Source organism: Piliocolobus tephrosceles, chromosome 7 (genome assembly GCF_002776525.5).
Source record: "Piliocolobus tephrosceles isolate RC106 chromosome 7, ASM277652v3, whole genome shotgun sequence".
NCBI lineage: Eukaryota > Metazoa > Chordata > Mammalia > Primates > Cercopithecidae > Piliocolobus > Piliocolobus tephrosceles.
Window position 1 is genome coordinate 72,172,875 of NC_045440.1, and position 12,824 is coordinate 72,185,698.

Below are 12,824 nucleotides of genomic sequence, written 5' to 3' on the forward strand. Positions count from 1 at the left end.
CGATAAAAACCATGGGAGACTTCAAATCCTAAATAAAAATAATCAAACCATGTGCTTTTTTACTGTTTACGTTTTTGTTTTTACATTTTTAGTGTTATTTTTAGCTGTTTTACTGTTATTACATATTCATTGCATTTATGAGTTTATTATGGCATAATGTTATTTTGAACAGATCTTATTTTTAAATCCCAAACTGTGTAAACTACTTAGAATAGGAAGCCATACTTACGGACTAAAGCTCTATTGGACCCAGTTAACGTTTCTGCACCTGTTTGCAGATATATCGGAACACCCATATATCTTAACCACCGTATCCCCAGAAGAATTGTGGGAAGAGCAGGCACTCAATAAACATTGGTTGAATGAATGAAGAAGGCATATTAACCTGGAGGTAGACAAGGACTCTAGTCCAGAAACGTAACACCCCCACTTGGCTGCTTTCATATTTCAGTCATGTTCCTCTCTTTGCAGTCAGGCTCCAAATACCCCAGAGGCCTTTATTGTACTTATTTCCATTCAAGTTTTAGTTGAAAAATATTGTTAAAAGAAATTTCCAGGCACACATCCTGTTTTTTAAAAGGTTCTTTTTGGCTGAAGATATGGTCATGTTTCAGATAGAGTTAATTTTATAAAATCTAGACCATCTCTCTAGCTCTTAGATTCAACTTCATAACGAAGACGACACTTGGAAAGCACTATAATAATAGAAGGCATATTTTTATGTTGCCGGTTCCTTCTGAACAAACTCTTCTCTCTCCACGGATTTGTGAGGAAGGGAGGAGGAGATAGAAGTGGAAAGAAACTCAAACCAGCTGTTCCTTAACAGAATTAAAATCGTGACCCCCAACCTCTTCTCTAAAGCATCTATTTTCCAGGCAGCCCTCTCCCAGCACGCAGCAAGTTCCAAGGAGGAAAAGACTTTGACCTTGTAACCCTCCCCTGCTCTCCTGAGGTCCATAACCTCAGATAAGAGAAAAGGAAAAGCAAGTCTAGGAGTCCTCACATGCTGACTGTGAATTTAACATTTTAAAAACAGGTCATTCTTGGAAAACATGGTTGGGAACTTCTCATTTATTAATCTTATTTTAGAAGATGAATGATGATTGCTTGTGTTTTCAACAACATACTAAATCATGAGTAGAAATTTCTGATATTTAACCAGAAATGCAATTTTTATGTTGTTGGTAAACTTCTTTAGAGCATGTGGTTAGCGTTGGGGGTAGGGGGAGAGGCGAAGGCCATAGCGCCATGATGGAGAAATTTTCTCTCTTGGGAGAATGAACAAAAAGGAGGAGGAAGTTGAGGAACTAGGAGAAGAGGAAAATATGTGTTCAAAAGAATTTAATTCAAGGAATCAAAACTGACCTGGAATTCCCTGGTTACCTCTAAGGGTGTGAAGGGTTTGTTGAAAAAGCAGGGTGTTAAGATGCTTTTCTTAAACTAATTTAGCTGTAAATCTTTATTACTAACAGAGAAGTCAGTTATCCTCTAATAACTGTTAACGACTCCATTGTTGCTATTGTTCTTCCACATCCTGTATTTGTTTTCTCCTGCCAGCTTCATTTAAAACGTTTTGTTCCCAGGCTGAGGACTTCATTTGAAGTATTGTTCAATCTCTAGCTTAGCTCTTAGTGTCAACACCTTCAAGCTTTTACCTGCAGATAGCAAACTCACTTCGCAGTGACTTGATTAAAGCAAGGTTTGGTGTAGTGACAACAAGGAAATCCTCGTTCTTTAATAGAATTTTTGTAGAATGATTTTAATTAAAAGAGATTTAAAAATCAAGAGTAATCTCTAAGGGGCCTCATCAGCACCTCCAGGAATGAAAAAAAAAATCATTAAAATATCTATGTAAAATGTGTCTATGTAATTGTTACTTATTTCACTTAATGAATTGAAAAATACTATATTGTACAAACTTCAAATACATAAAATACATACTGAGGGTTCATTATCTGTGTCTTTGTAGGAACTTACAAATAATGGCATAAAATGCCTTGGGAAGTATATTTTTAAAAAATTGTTTTAAATCTTAAGGAGAAACTATAATATTACTATCTTAATACTTACTAACAATTTTAATTGCTAAAAAATGAGGAATATTAAGATACTGCAATATTCCACAGCAGAACTGCACAATGTGTTAACCCGTTGTAAGTCCATCAGCTCTCAAATGAGAAACTGAAGTCTCCTCCCGTCAGATATCCTGAAACTCAGCCTCTTCCGTGGGGAGAAACTTTCTCATTTCTCAGACACCATCTCTCTAGCTTTTTGTCTTCTTTAGAGCCGAATTTTAGGTTCTCATCTTTGCCTTCTGGATTTGGTTGCTTTTAGCTTCCAAATTTGTTTTAAACCCAGTCAATGAGATAACTGAGGGAGGGAGCAGGGCTTGATTTCAGAGTCCATGGCTTAGGCAGAAGGGGCTCTGGGTACTGTGAACCAACAGCAGCAACCAGGTTTAAAGCTCTCCTGGAAGAATCTACTGGCAAAGACAAAAATGGAAGCTTAATGTATTTCCAGGTGCCAAAATATATTCCTAAAAACCCTAAATTGGTGTTCAATAGGGTACAGAACATAAATAATTCTATGGGAAAATAAATTTTTATTCCAAAAACCGACTAAACGTGCTGAAAATGAACTTTGGAAATACACGACCAAAATTGTGTGATAGACTTCTAAGGTGACGAAATCATTATTGAATCCAAGTCTTGGGACAACATTCACATTTCTAAGGGCCACTCCAGTTCAGCATATTTTATGTGCTAATTTGCAGTGGGAGGGTCTGAGATGCCCAAGGGATCCCTGCTGTGTTTGGGGATCTGGCCTGGGACTTCAGAGAAGACAGAGGTAGTGATTTCAAGGACTCCTGAAAGATTCTGCACTCACAGTGAACTCATGGGTGTCTTAGCTTAGAAAGGTGGTCATTCATGCACGTGTCACATTATTAAGAGGCTGCTGTGTTCCAGGTACTGTTCCAGATGCTAATGATAGAGCGTTTAATACAACAGACAAAAGTCCTTACTGCCTTGAAACTAACATTCTAGTGGGAGCGACACACAAACAAAAAAACATGTAAAATGTACATATGCTGGATAGTGGTAAGTGCTAAGGCAACAAAATACAGTATGTGAGGGAGAAATGCAATGCCAAGTGGGTGTGGGGGAAAGAGCCTTCCAGGCAAAGGAAAGAGCAAGTTCCAAGGCCCTGAGGCAGGAGAACCCTGGTGTAAGGAGGTAGGAGGAAGGAGCCAGGAGAGGGCAGAGGAGGGGAAGAATTCCCCGTGCCTGCAGATCCCAGCAATGAGCAGGCTTGGCCAAGGAAGCAGGCGACAAGTTATACTGATAACTTGTCCTTGCCCTCAAGGCACTTACACGGTTATGAGGGAAAGAGAGAAGTTAACTAACTACGCATGTGATAAGTTAATTAAAATCATGGTAAATCCTGCAGAACTTCCGTAGGATCCAAATGAACATCGTCCTGCATTCTATTTAGCCAAAGAGAGTTGCAAAGGTCTGAAGAATTAAAATTATATTTTGCTAGATCAGGAGGGACAGCCTGGTCCACCGCTTGTCCTTGTGGCTTTTGTGATTGAAGCAATCAAACCGATAAAATGGTGGCCTACTGGAGATGGCTCCTAACAACTGAACTGTGGTGACAGGAACAAAACAGCGTTTTGGTCCCAGACTATCCATGCTGGACCTCTACCTTCAAATGGCGGTGGGCTGGGGTGGGGAAGGTACAAAGGAACCCTGGGAGTTTGGTGACCAGGCCTCAGAGAGGTGAGGGGAAGCCTCTTGAAGACATGTTTCTTTCACCCCCAAGTCACAGATGTGAGAACTGATGTGGGAGTTGGAAAGGGATCAAGACGTGGGAAAAGAGTGATTTTTTGTTAATGGCTTTCCTAAAGGGATGTCAAATTCAGCAACGTGTATGCATAAGAGCTCAGAAACAAGTCAGCAGTAGAGGAATATATAATTAACATTTCTATTTAGCCAATTTTCACATACAGGTAGTTACACATGAGCGGGGGCAGGAGAGGGCTCTCTCCCACCCACTAGGAATGTCGGGTGATGGTTTGGCAATTATCACATCGTCTCTCTAACAGTGATAAACTGGCAGCCAGTGCCAGGGAGAGGCCATTTCCTGATGGTCCACACCTGTTGTACTAAGTGTTAACTGAATACAGGCACCAGGGAGAGGCAATTTCTCCGGGCATGCACATTAAGAGATCTAATGGCAGAGTATGGCCTTCTGGGGGCACTCCACTGGAAAAGGAAAGAAAGCCTCAGATAGGCATGCGTGCAGCTTCCTCAACACACTGCATAGGTTCACTTCCCAAGGGTAAGGGGGGCAATGCGCATGCGGTCAGCCCACCCTAAAGGAAGACACATGGGAACGGGGCGAGTATATAAAGTCCTAGGATCAAGGATAACACTGCACTTGACCAAGATGCCTGCTTGGGTCTCTTCCAAAGCACAGTTTCCTTTTTTCCTGTTCTAAAGCCTTTTTCAGAAAACTTTCACTCCTGCTCTGAAACTTGCCCCAGTCTCTTTTTCTGCCTCATGCCCCCCAGTTGAATTCTTTACTCTGAGGAGGTAAGAATTGAGGTTGCTCCAGACCATAGGGATTCACTGCTGGTAACTCAGATACCTTCCGCTGGTAACATATATGGTGCCGTGTGACTCAGATATTTGCCACTGGTAACATAGTCACATATCACAGAGAGATTATGTGGAAGAACTAGGGCCAGTGCAAGGCAAAGTTGCGATTATCCTCCACTAGAAAAATGTTACAATTAATTACCAAACTTGGGTATTGCTAATGCATCCAGTCCACTGCTGCCAGCCTGAGGTTGGTCTCTCTCTCTCTTCAGAAGTCCCAAGACACCAGAGATACATCACCCCTTGATACCTGACTACCAAAGCGCCACATCTTGGCACTTTGTATCCTTGTAGAGGACATTCTTCCTTCCCCCACAGCAATGGCTTCTGCAGAAGGCATTCCTTACACTTATTGTGGAGTTCCCGCAGAGGCAGGCGCTCAGTTTCTCTCACTTACACTCCTCATTCTTCAGTTGAATTTATAGTGAAAATGCAATAGTATTTAATGTTACAACTCATTTTATAGATATGAAAAATAAAGATTCAGAAAAGCTAAATAATGTGAGATAAATGCGGCGATGCTTATGTCTTTGACCCTCAACTTGCCATTTCTTCCCAGGCTCCTCAATTTCACACATTGTAGACAACTGCTCACTCTAGACACTGGTCATGACCTAGGTCCCTTGGGGCTTTTTGGCTGTTTTGAGCTCAGGGGACTCTAGCTCCGTCTGCCCCACTCTGACCTGTGCTCTGTGTCTGTGGTCCGTCTGGAGCATGGATGTGGGTCCTTCATCCTACAGCACAAGCCCCAACCCTTCCTGTCATCAGCAGGCCTTTAAATGACTGGTACGTCAGAGGAAAATGCTCCCGGAAGGAGAGCCATTGTGCTAATCGGGTCTCTGCCAGGCGTGGAGGGTAGACAGTACAACTGTAGGTGGTGGGAGCAAAGGTTTTCAGCATGTCACACTGCCACAGCATGTCCTAAGTAGGAGAGCTAAGGACTAGGAAAACGGATTAGGCCACCGTCACAGCAGGGGAAGCTGAAAAGAAGGCAGATGGCACCAGAGGTGCGGTGTTGTGCCCGCAGTTATCAGCCTGCAAACTTCTGCTGTTCCACAACAGGATCCTACAAGCATCTTTCAGTAAATACCAAAATTGAAATGACCATGGTCTACCCTTGCCAGCCTTCCCCTTACGTGACACCACCTGTGCTTCACACAGGAGTAAAATAAATAAAATTAATAGCTTCAGTTACTGCTGGCCCTCAGCTCACAGTCATCTAACTACTCACAGAGCTGGATGATAAAATGCTCACACGGATGGCTGGGGAAACTGCCAACACATGAAGTCCTGAATCCCAGTTCTGGTGTAGGTATAGGGAGTGGGCAGGAAGCCACACGGGGCACGATCTCACAGCCATGCGGCGAACGCCCATTCGCTTTTAGAACTCTGGTTGCACTGTTATTCTGCCTTTTTAGTCCCTTCTGTCATTATTCTTGGCATCAAGACTCAAGCTGACCTTTTTCTGATCCAGCATCTTCTCTGGCCTTCTAGGGCTGGGCCACAGACATGTTCTTTTGGACCAATCCCTGGGAATAACTCAGATTTTGTACAGAGGCTCATATGCAAAATATTAAGTTATGGCAGAATTTTTCTGCAAATATTTATTCTGCTTTGATACTGTAGTACTTGTACTTTCCCCCCAAGCCTTTCACTTGTACCATAATTATGTAAAAATACACCATACAGTTCAAGCTAGTTTAGGAAAATTAATAAAGAGAATTAAGACAGTTACAATGAGCCTTATTATCTGGGCCAACAAAGTGATGTAATAGCTAGGACACTGATGCTCTATACTTCTGAACATGAAACTTGAAACACAAACTAGGAGTAGACCTGAAGTCCTTGAATAAACAGAGACTCTAGGAAGACTGTGAGGCACTTTGCATGTTGTGAAAGGGAACAATATGAAAAAGTTACCATGTGTCTTTGGAGAAGTTGAGTTACACAAGCCCAAATCCTGCTGATCAAGGCTATAGTTTACTCAAAGTTCCAAATTTACCAGGAGGAAACTAACGCCATACTGCCAATTAATTGTTTCAATACTTTCAATACTTTCCTTTACACAGCAAAAATGGAAGGATAAAAGTCAGCAGAGAACTACCTGTTTTCATTGGGTCTTTACATCAGTGTGCCTACTGAGACCAGCCGGAGCTGGCCAAGGCAGAGGAAGTGATCACTGGGTTCTCTGTCCCCTCTTATCCGTCATTAAGCAATTACATCCATGGCTCTGACTTCCCTCTTGAGCAATTTAGATACCTGCTTGATACCTTTGACATCTATAGGTCACTAAAGAGAAGTATTCCTCTTATTTCTAAATGTGAAAATGTTTATTTCTACATGGGACATGGGGAGTTCTAGTACTCCAGTGACAAACTCACAGAAATTGTCTGAAAGCTAATTTTGTCAAGCCATTAGCAGCACTTATAAAAGAATGCATATCTGTCTGTGGACCTATCTATACTACCATCTTTCTCACAGAAAACTAAATCACGCAGCTGGCTTTACAGGGTGACCAGTGTTTGAGTTACAAAGATTTTAAGGGAATGGTCTCCATGGTGGTTTTTTGAAATAACTCCCAACTCTCAGATATTTTCATAACTAATTTGAAAAACTAAGTAAAATGGGACATCTTCCAAACTTCTCTATGATTTAGATGTTCTAAGGAAGGAGAGGGGTAGTCAAGGAAGAAGGCAATTGATGGGACAGATTTGAAGAAACCGCCTTCCAACTAGCTGACAATTTGATTTGGTACATCAAGTCTAGGCTCCATGGTAGACATTCTGTCTATGAATTAGTAAATTTGCAGGAAACATGTCTTTACTTGCATGTTTTTCTCTGTAAAGAGACTGCCCAACTGATGTACTCTGTATTTATAGTTACTGATGCAGAACAGCATGATTCCATTGTGCTTTCTAAGGGCACGTCCAAGCCCTCACCGCACTTTCAAATAGATCTCATGGAGAGCTCAAGCGCTGCTAGGCATTCTTCTGCCCAGCTTCACCATCATGGACTCTCTGGAAGTCCTTGACTCCTGGAGATGGCGGGCGGGGGGGGGGGGGGGGGGATGTGGTTTGTAACCTCTCCACACTGGCAATCACTGGCAGACTCTGTCTGTCATCTCTGTCTAGGGTGCACCTGGTGACCTCCTATTTCTCTGGCCTTCCCACCATGATGCTTCCTTGCAGGAAAAAGAAAAAGAAAAAAAAAAAAAAAAAAAAAAAAAAAAAAAAGGGGCAAAAACCTGTGGCTAAGGCACAGGCGAAAAAAAACAAAAGGAGTTTTGAAATTGGCCCCATTCTGTCTGGCAGTTTTGGGAACTGCAAGTTAAGGAATTAAAACATACCTGGACAATGTATCTTTTAATTCCCACTCTATCTACTCAGAATACTATTGCTGGCAACACATATGTTAAGTCAATATTTAAATATCTGTATGTGTTATGATAGGAATAGGATGATACAACTATACAAGCCAATGGGAAAAGAAAACAATTTCAAATTTCAGAAACCAAAAAGAGGAATTTCAGCATCTATTTTTGAGAGGTGGCAATGAGATGCAACTTGTGAACACACATATGGCATTTACAAACAAAAACAATGTCTTAATATACTTAATGTTATAATATCCTTTAGAGATTATCTAAGTGAGAGAGATTTTACTAGAATTATGTTTATATTAGCTAGGAGATGTAAGTGCTTTTATTAGAAACACAAGATTTGAATTACAGAAGTTTCAACAAAGGTAAGATATTAGCTATTTTGATCTGATTCTATTTATACTAATATTCATAAAATATTTAGAGAATAAAGACTTTACTGAAAGTTCCTAAAGACAGTATGTTAAGGTAAAAAATAAATTGAAGTGCTTAAGCTATGTCTGGCATATGCATAAAATTATGGTAAATATTTGAGATCACTAAGGAAAGGCTTCCAGGTCTCCCAAATGTATTAATAACTAGAAGAAAGCATGAACACATGTTTTTCAAAGTTTTGGTATTTTCTTATAATATTAATCCCTTTTAAAATGTGCTGATTAAAAAAATAAGACATCATTATATCACTTTAGCGTGTGGCTTACAGAATCCCAAAGGTATCACATGAAGATAGCTCCTTCTTAGTGAGTACAATGTTAATAAATATGATATGTCAGTTTCACTGTGCTTGGAGTTCCTTCTTTCTCACCATGAATGCCTTCTTTACCACATGATATTAAATATATTTGTCTTTATTCACACTCTCAACCTTAGGGTGAGGAAAAGAAAGTCTCACTTTCTTTTCTTTCCAGAAGGAATTGAAAATAAACTTTTAAACAAAATGAGCTTATTTAAAACTGTTCTCTTAACAGTTTTATTAAGTTAATTAGTTAATCCATTACCTTTAGAGACCCAGTGTTGAACAATTTTAATATAAAGATAATTAAAAGATAATTATAGCATATATTACATTTGATCTAATGATATCGATACTTGTAATTTTCTTTGCTTTTTTAAAAGTATACGATAGATACTATCTAGTCCAAGATCCATCTTTTATTATGTTTTATGCGATAGTAAGAGGTATTTCAATGTGTTCTATGTCCCTACCGCTGACGTTGTACACAAAAGGTTATGCCCAAATGCACAGCTTCATCCACATACAACACAGGGCAATGCATTAGCGTGTGCTGATAATGCCAAATTATATTGTACAATTTTATCATTAAAATATTACACATTTCAAATGGTATATAACAAAGTATGAAGATGAAAGACTAAAGGCTGAATTAATGTGTAAACTAATTATCATTCAGAACATTAAAAAAACTCAGCACACATCTAATATAAATATCATTTTTTTGGAACAGCAACTCAGAACTACTCTTAAGAATGAGCCTTTGATTTACTGCTGAACTTATTTCTCAATTTTCAACAGGCTTGCTCATCATTTTTGCAAACATAATTTGTCACTGGCAACAGTCAGTGTTCTTTGTAACTCCTGTTTCCTTTCTTTTAGATCTATTATTCCTGCTGAGAGAATCTACTAAAGAAGAATTTTTCATAGTGACACCAACTCTAGGCTTGCTGTGAATAATCACAGTCTCATAAACATCATTCTTTTTATTGCAAACTTGCTGCCAGAAGCATGGAAAAATATTCAGACCGAGAGAACTTTCATCCTTTTCTGCAATGGCTTTCTTTTAACTTTCATGGCCATTTGCAGAAAGTGAATTGCATACCAATTTATTCACAAAGCATTTAACTAGAGCTTTCATTGGCACAAAAGTATTTGTTTTGCTCATATAAAACAATGAACTATAAGCTCTAATATTAAATAAGTCATACATTAAGAAAGTGTGTGTGTGTGTGTGTGTGTGTTTCTGGAGCAATTTTCTACTCCTTCTAAAATCATTTGCAACAAATATTAGTTCCTGTTCAATGCCATTACATGTCTATAGTTTCATCTTTACTTAACTACAAACCATATGTCAATGCATTTTGTAAAGAAATATTTTCATGCAATTAACCTTTTTAAATGCCTTTTTCTTTTGCAGGGGTCAGGGTGGGGTTGAAATTTTGAAAGTTTAAAAGAGACTAATTTATGAACTTCAGTTAACTTATACTGCCAGATACTTTTCTAATAGTAAGAAACACTCAATTTTGCATAAAAGAACATATAGCTCAGAACAAATCAGGCCCAATCATATCCTTAGTTAATAAACTAACAAAGATTTTTCCAAGCTGATTTTCTCTGCCATGTAATTATTACTGACTCCAGAAAGAAAAATATGCAGAACCGGACATAGGCCCTTTTAAAAAAGCAGTTCCCTGTGAGCTGCAGGAAGGGTTCCATCATCACCTTCCTCACTGTCAGTCCCTGGCGGCGACAGAGGACCTTGGAGGGGCACTCACTTTCCTACTCAAAAATTCTCTCTTCTAAGGATCCGTGGGTCTGAAATTCCACCACACAAAATCATCCCTTCTGAATCTTCTTTTGTAAGACAAAGACTTCAGGTAAGAGTGAACTGTTTAAGCTCCATTGCCTTGTAACTCCTGTGGGCACTGCACTATGAGGTAAATTTCTTCCAGCATGGGGAGCCCTGGTGTGCCTGCCCCAAAATCACTGGGTGTTAAAAGGGGAAATGGAGTTGGCTGCCTGAAAGGAAAAGAAAAAAGGGAAAGTGTTGTCTACACTCATATTTTTCGCTTCCTATAAAAATACCCCTTTTCTCAAGAAGTATAATTTAGAGCTATAAATAATCATGCTTTGGTTGTTTACATGTTATTCAGGAAAATATTATGTATCATTAGAATAGCATGAGTATTATATGTGTTATATTTAAATTGTAGCAGTGTCACTAGAAAATACATAGCCACACGTTCTCGATTCTTTCATTCATTTTCTTATGCATTCAACTAATAAGGACTGAACACCTACTTCTATTCCAGGCACCACACACACAAAAATAAATGAGATACAGATCTTGCCTTTATGGTTTTAAACATGGGGAATGGCTAGAGAGAAAGGGTACATTGACTGTCACTATGATTTTCTGTCAGGGAAGATACTAGATTCTTGTAAAGCCCTTCCTCTTCCAACCCACCCTGGGCAGCATGTTCAGATACATTTTTCTGAAATTAGGTTTTGCTCTTCCAGGCAATGCAGTCTCCAACGAAGAGCAAAAGCATCTAGGGGGAGGGGAGACAGGCAATATGTTTTACTCCTGTTTCAGTCCATCTCTCTCAATAGATGTATTAGAAAATTAAATTGGAAACACTTAATATATTTCTATGCAATTGAGCATTCAAGGACCTCTACAATGAGCCCTAACCTTACCAATGTGTGCATCCCTCACATTCTATCATGAACAGCCTGCCCAAGACAGGCCAGTCTCTACTGGCCCGGCCTCCACTGCCTCCCTGCACCAGACAATAGCTGTGTCTACTGCTTGCTGGAATGCCTTCTCTCTCCCTTAAGGCAAGGCTGCTCCATTAAGTTTTTATTGGTTTCTTTCCCTTCTCCATCCCTGACATACCCTCTGCAACCCACTGTCTCAATAATAATTACCATTATTGACAGCCTACCAGCTGTCAGTCTTTATGTCATGTGTATTTCATGTTCTTTCCAATTCTCCTGAAAACTCTGCATTTGATGCAAAGCAAACAAAGACTTACACAGACAACTTCTGTGTACACTACCAGATAAGAAACTCTTCGAAGAAGAGACCATCTTTTACATGTCTTTTTCTTCCTACTTATTTTCTAACACTGGACCAAGCACATAGATATCATAGACTGAAACCTTCTAGGTTATCTGATTGACAGGATTTGATTATGAAACAATTGATGACTCAATTAGAAGTTAATAATGTTAGTGCATTTTGTCACTGAAGTGTCATTGAAGTTAGTTTGTGGAAATAAATTATTTTGTTTATAAAATGATACATACTAATGTAGAAAATTCGTGCAGTACTAAAAAACATATAAAAGAATTCATCTCCAATTCCATCCCTCAGCAGTAACCACTGTCAACATTCTTCCAGTCCAAGCTGTCTCCTACCAATTGGAAAGGATGACAGGTTGGACAGAAGAGTTCCATTTAACTTTCTAACAAAATACCAATTCCAGAAGTTAATTCTTAGTTGATTATTTCTGAAGAAGCAAAAGATTATAAAATAATGTTGATCAAAAGCAACATGCTCTCCCCATACCCTGACCCTCCACCTGCCTTACAAAGGAGTAGCACACAATTAAGAAGGATCCAGTATTTAGAAAGCCTTTCTTTAGAAATGCTGCTAGAATACTGAACTGAGCCCAAATAGAGGCCCTATTGTACTGCACTGAAATGGGAGAAGTCTCCGGGGACAGCAACTTAAACACATTTTGGGGAAGTTGAAGTTACAGGCATACAGGCCTTCTCTTGCACTATTCAATCTTAAAAAAAATTTTTTTTAAAGTCTAAGGGCACCTTGAATTCCTTTCTCTACTAAGCAAACTTCCTATGAAGGTAACTGAGGAAAATCTGGCTTTACAAAGCAGTGACTCTCCCAGATTGAAGATTAGCAAGCACCTGTCAAAATCTAAGATCTAAACCAATAGCCTGTCATAGGTGACACTGACAGGTCAATTTCACACAACTTTAAAATAAACTGAAGCAATCCAGCAGACTGTGTGAGTGCTGAAGT

The 12,824-nt window shown here is 39.4% G+C and overlaps 1 protein-coding gene across 9 annotated transcripts in view; it reads right to left on the reverse strand.

Moving 5' to 3' along the window:
* EYA1 (EYA transcriptional coactivator and phosphatase 1) overlaps positions 1 to 12,824 on the reverse strand; it is a 350,164-nt gene that overhangs the window by 20,142 nt on the left and 317,198 nt on the right. The gene's annotated exons all lie outside the window — the stretch shown is intronic.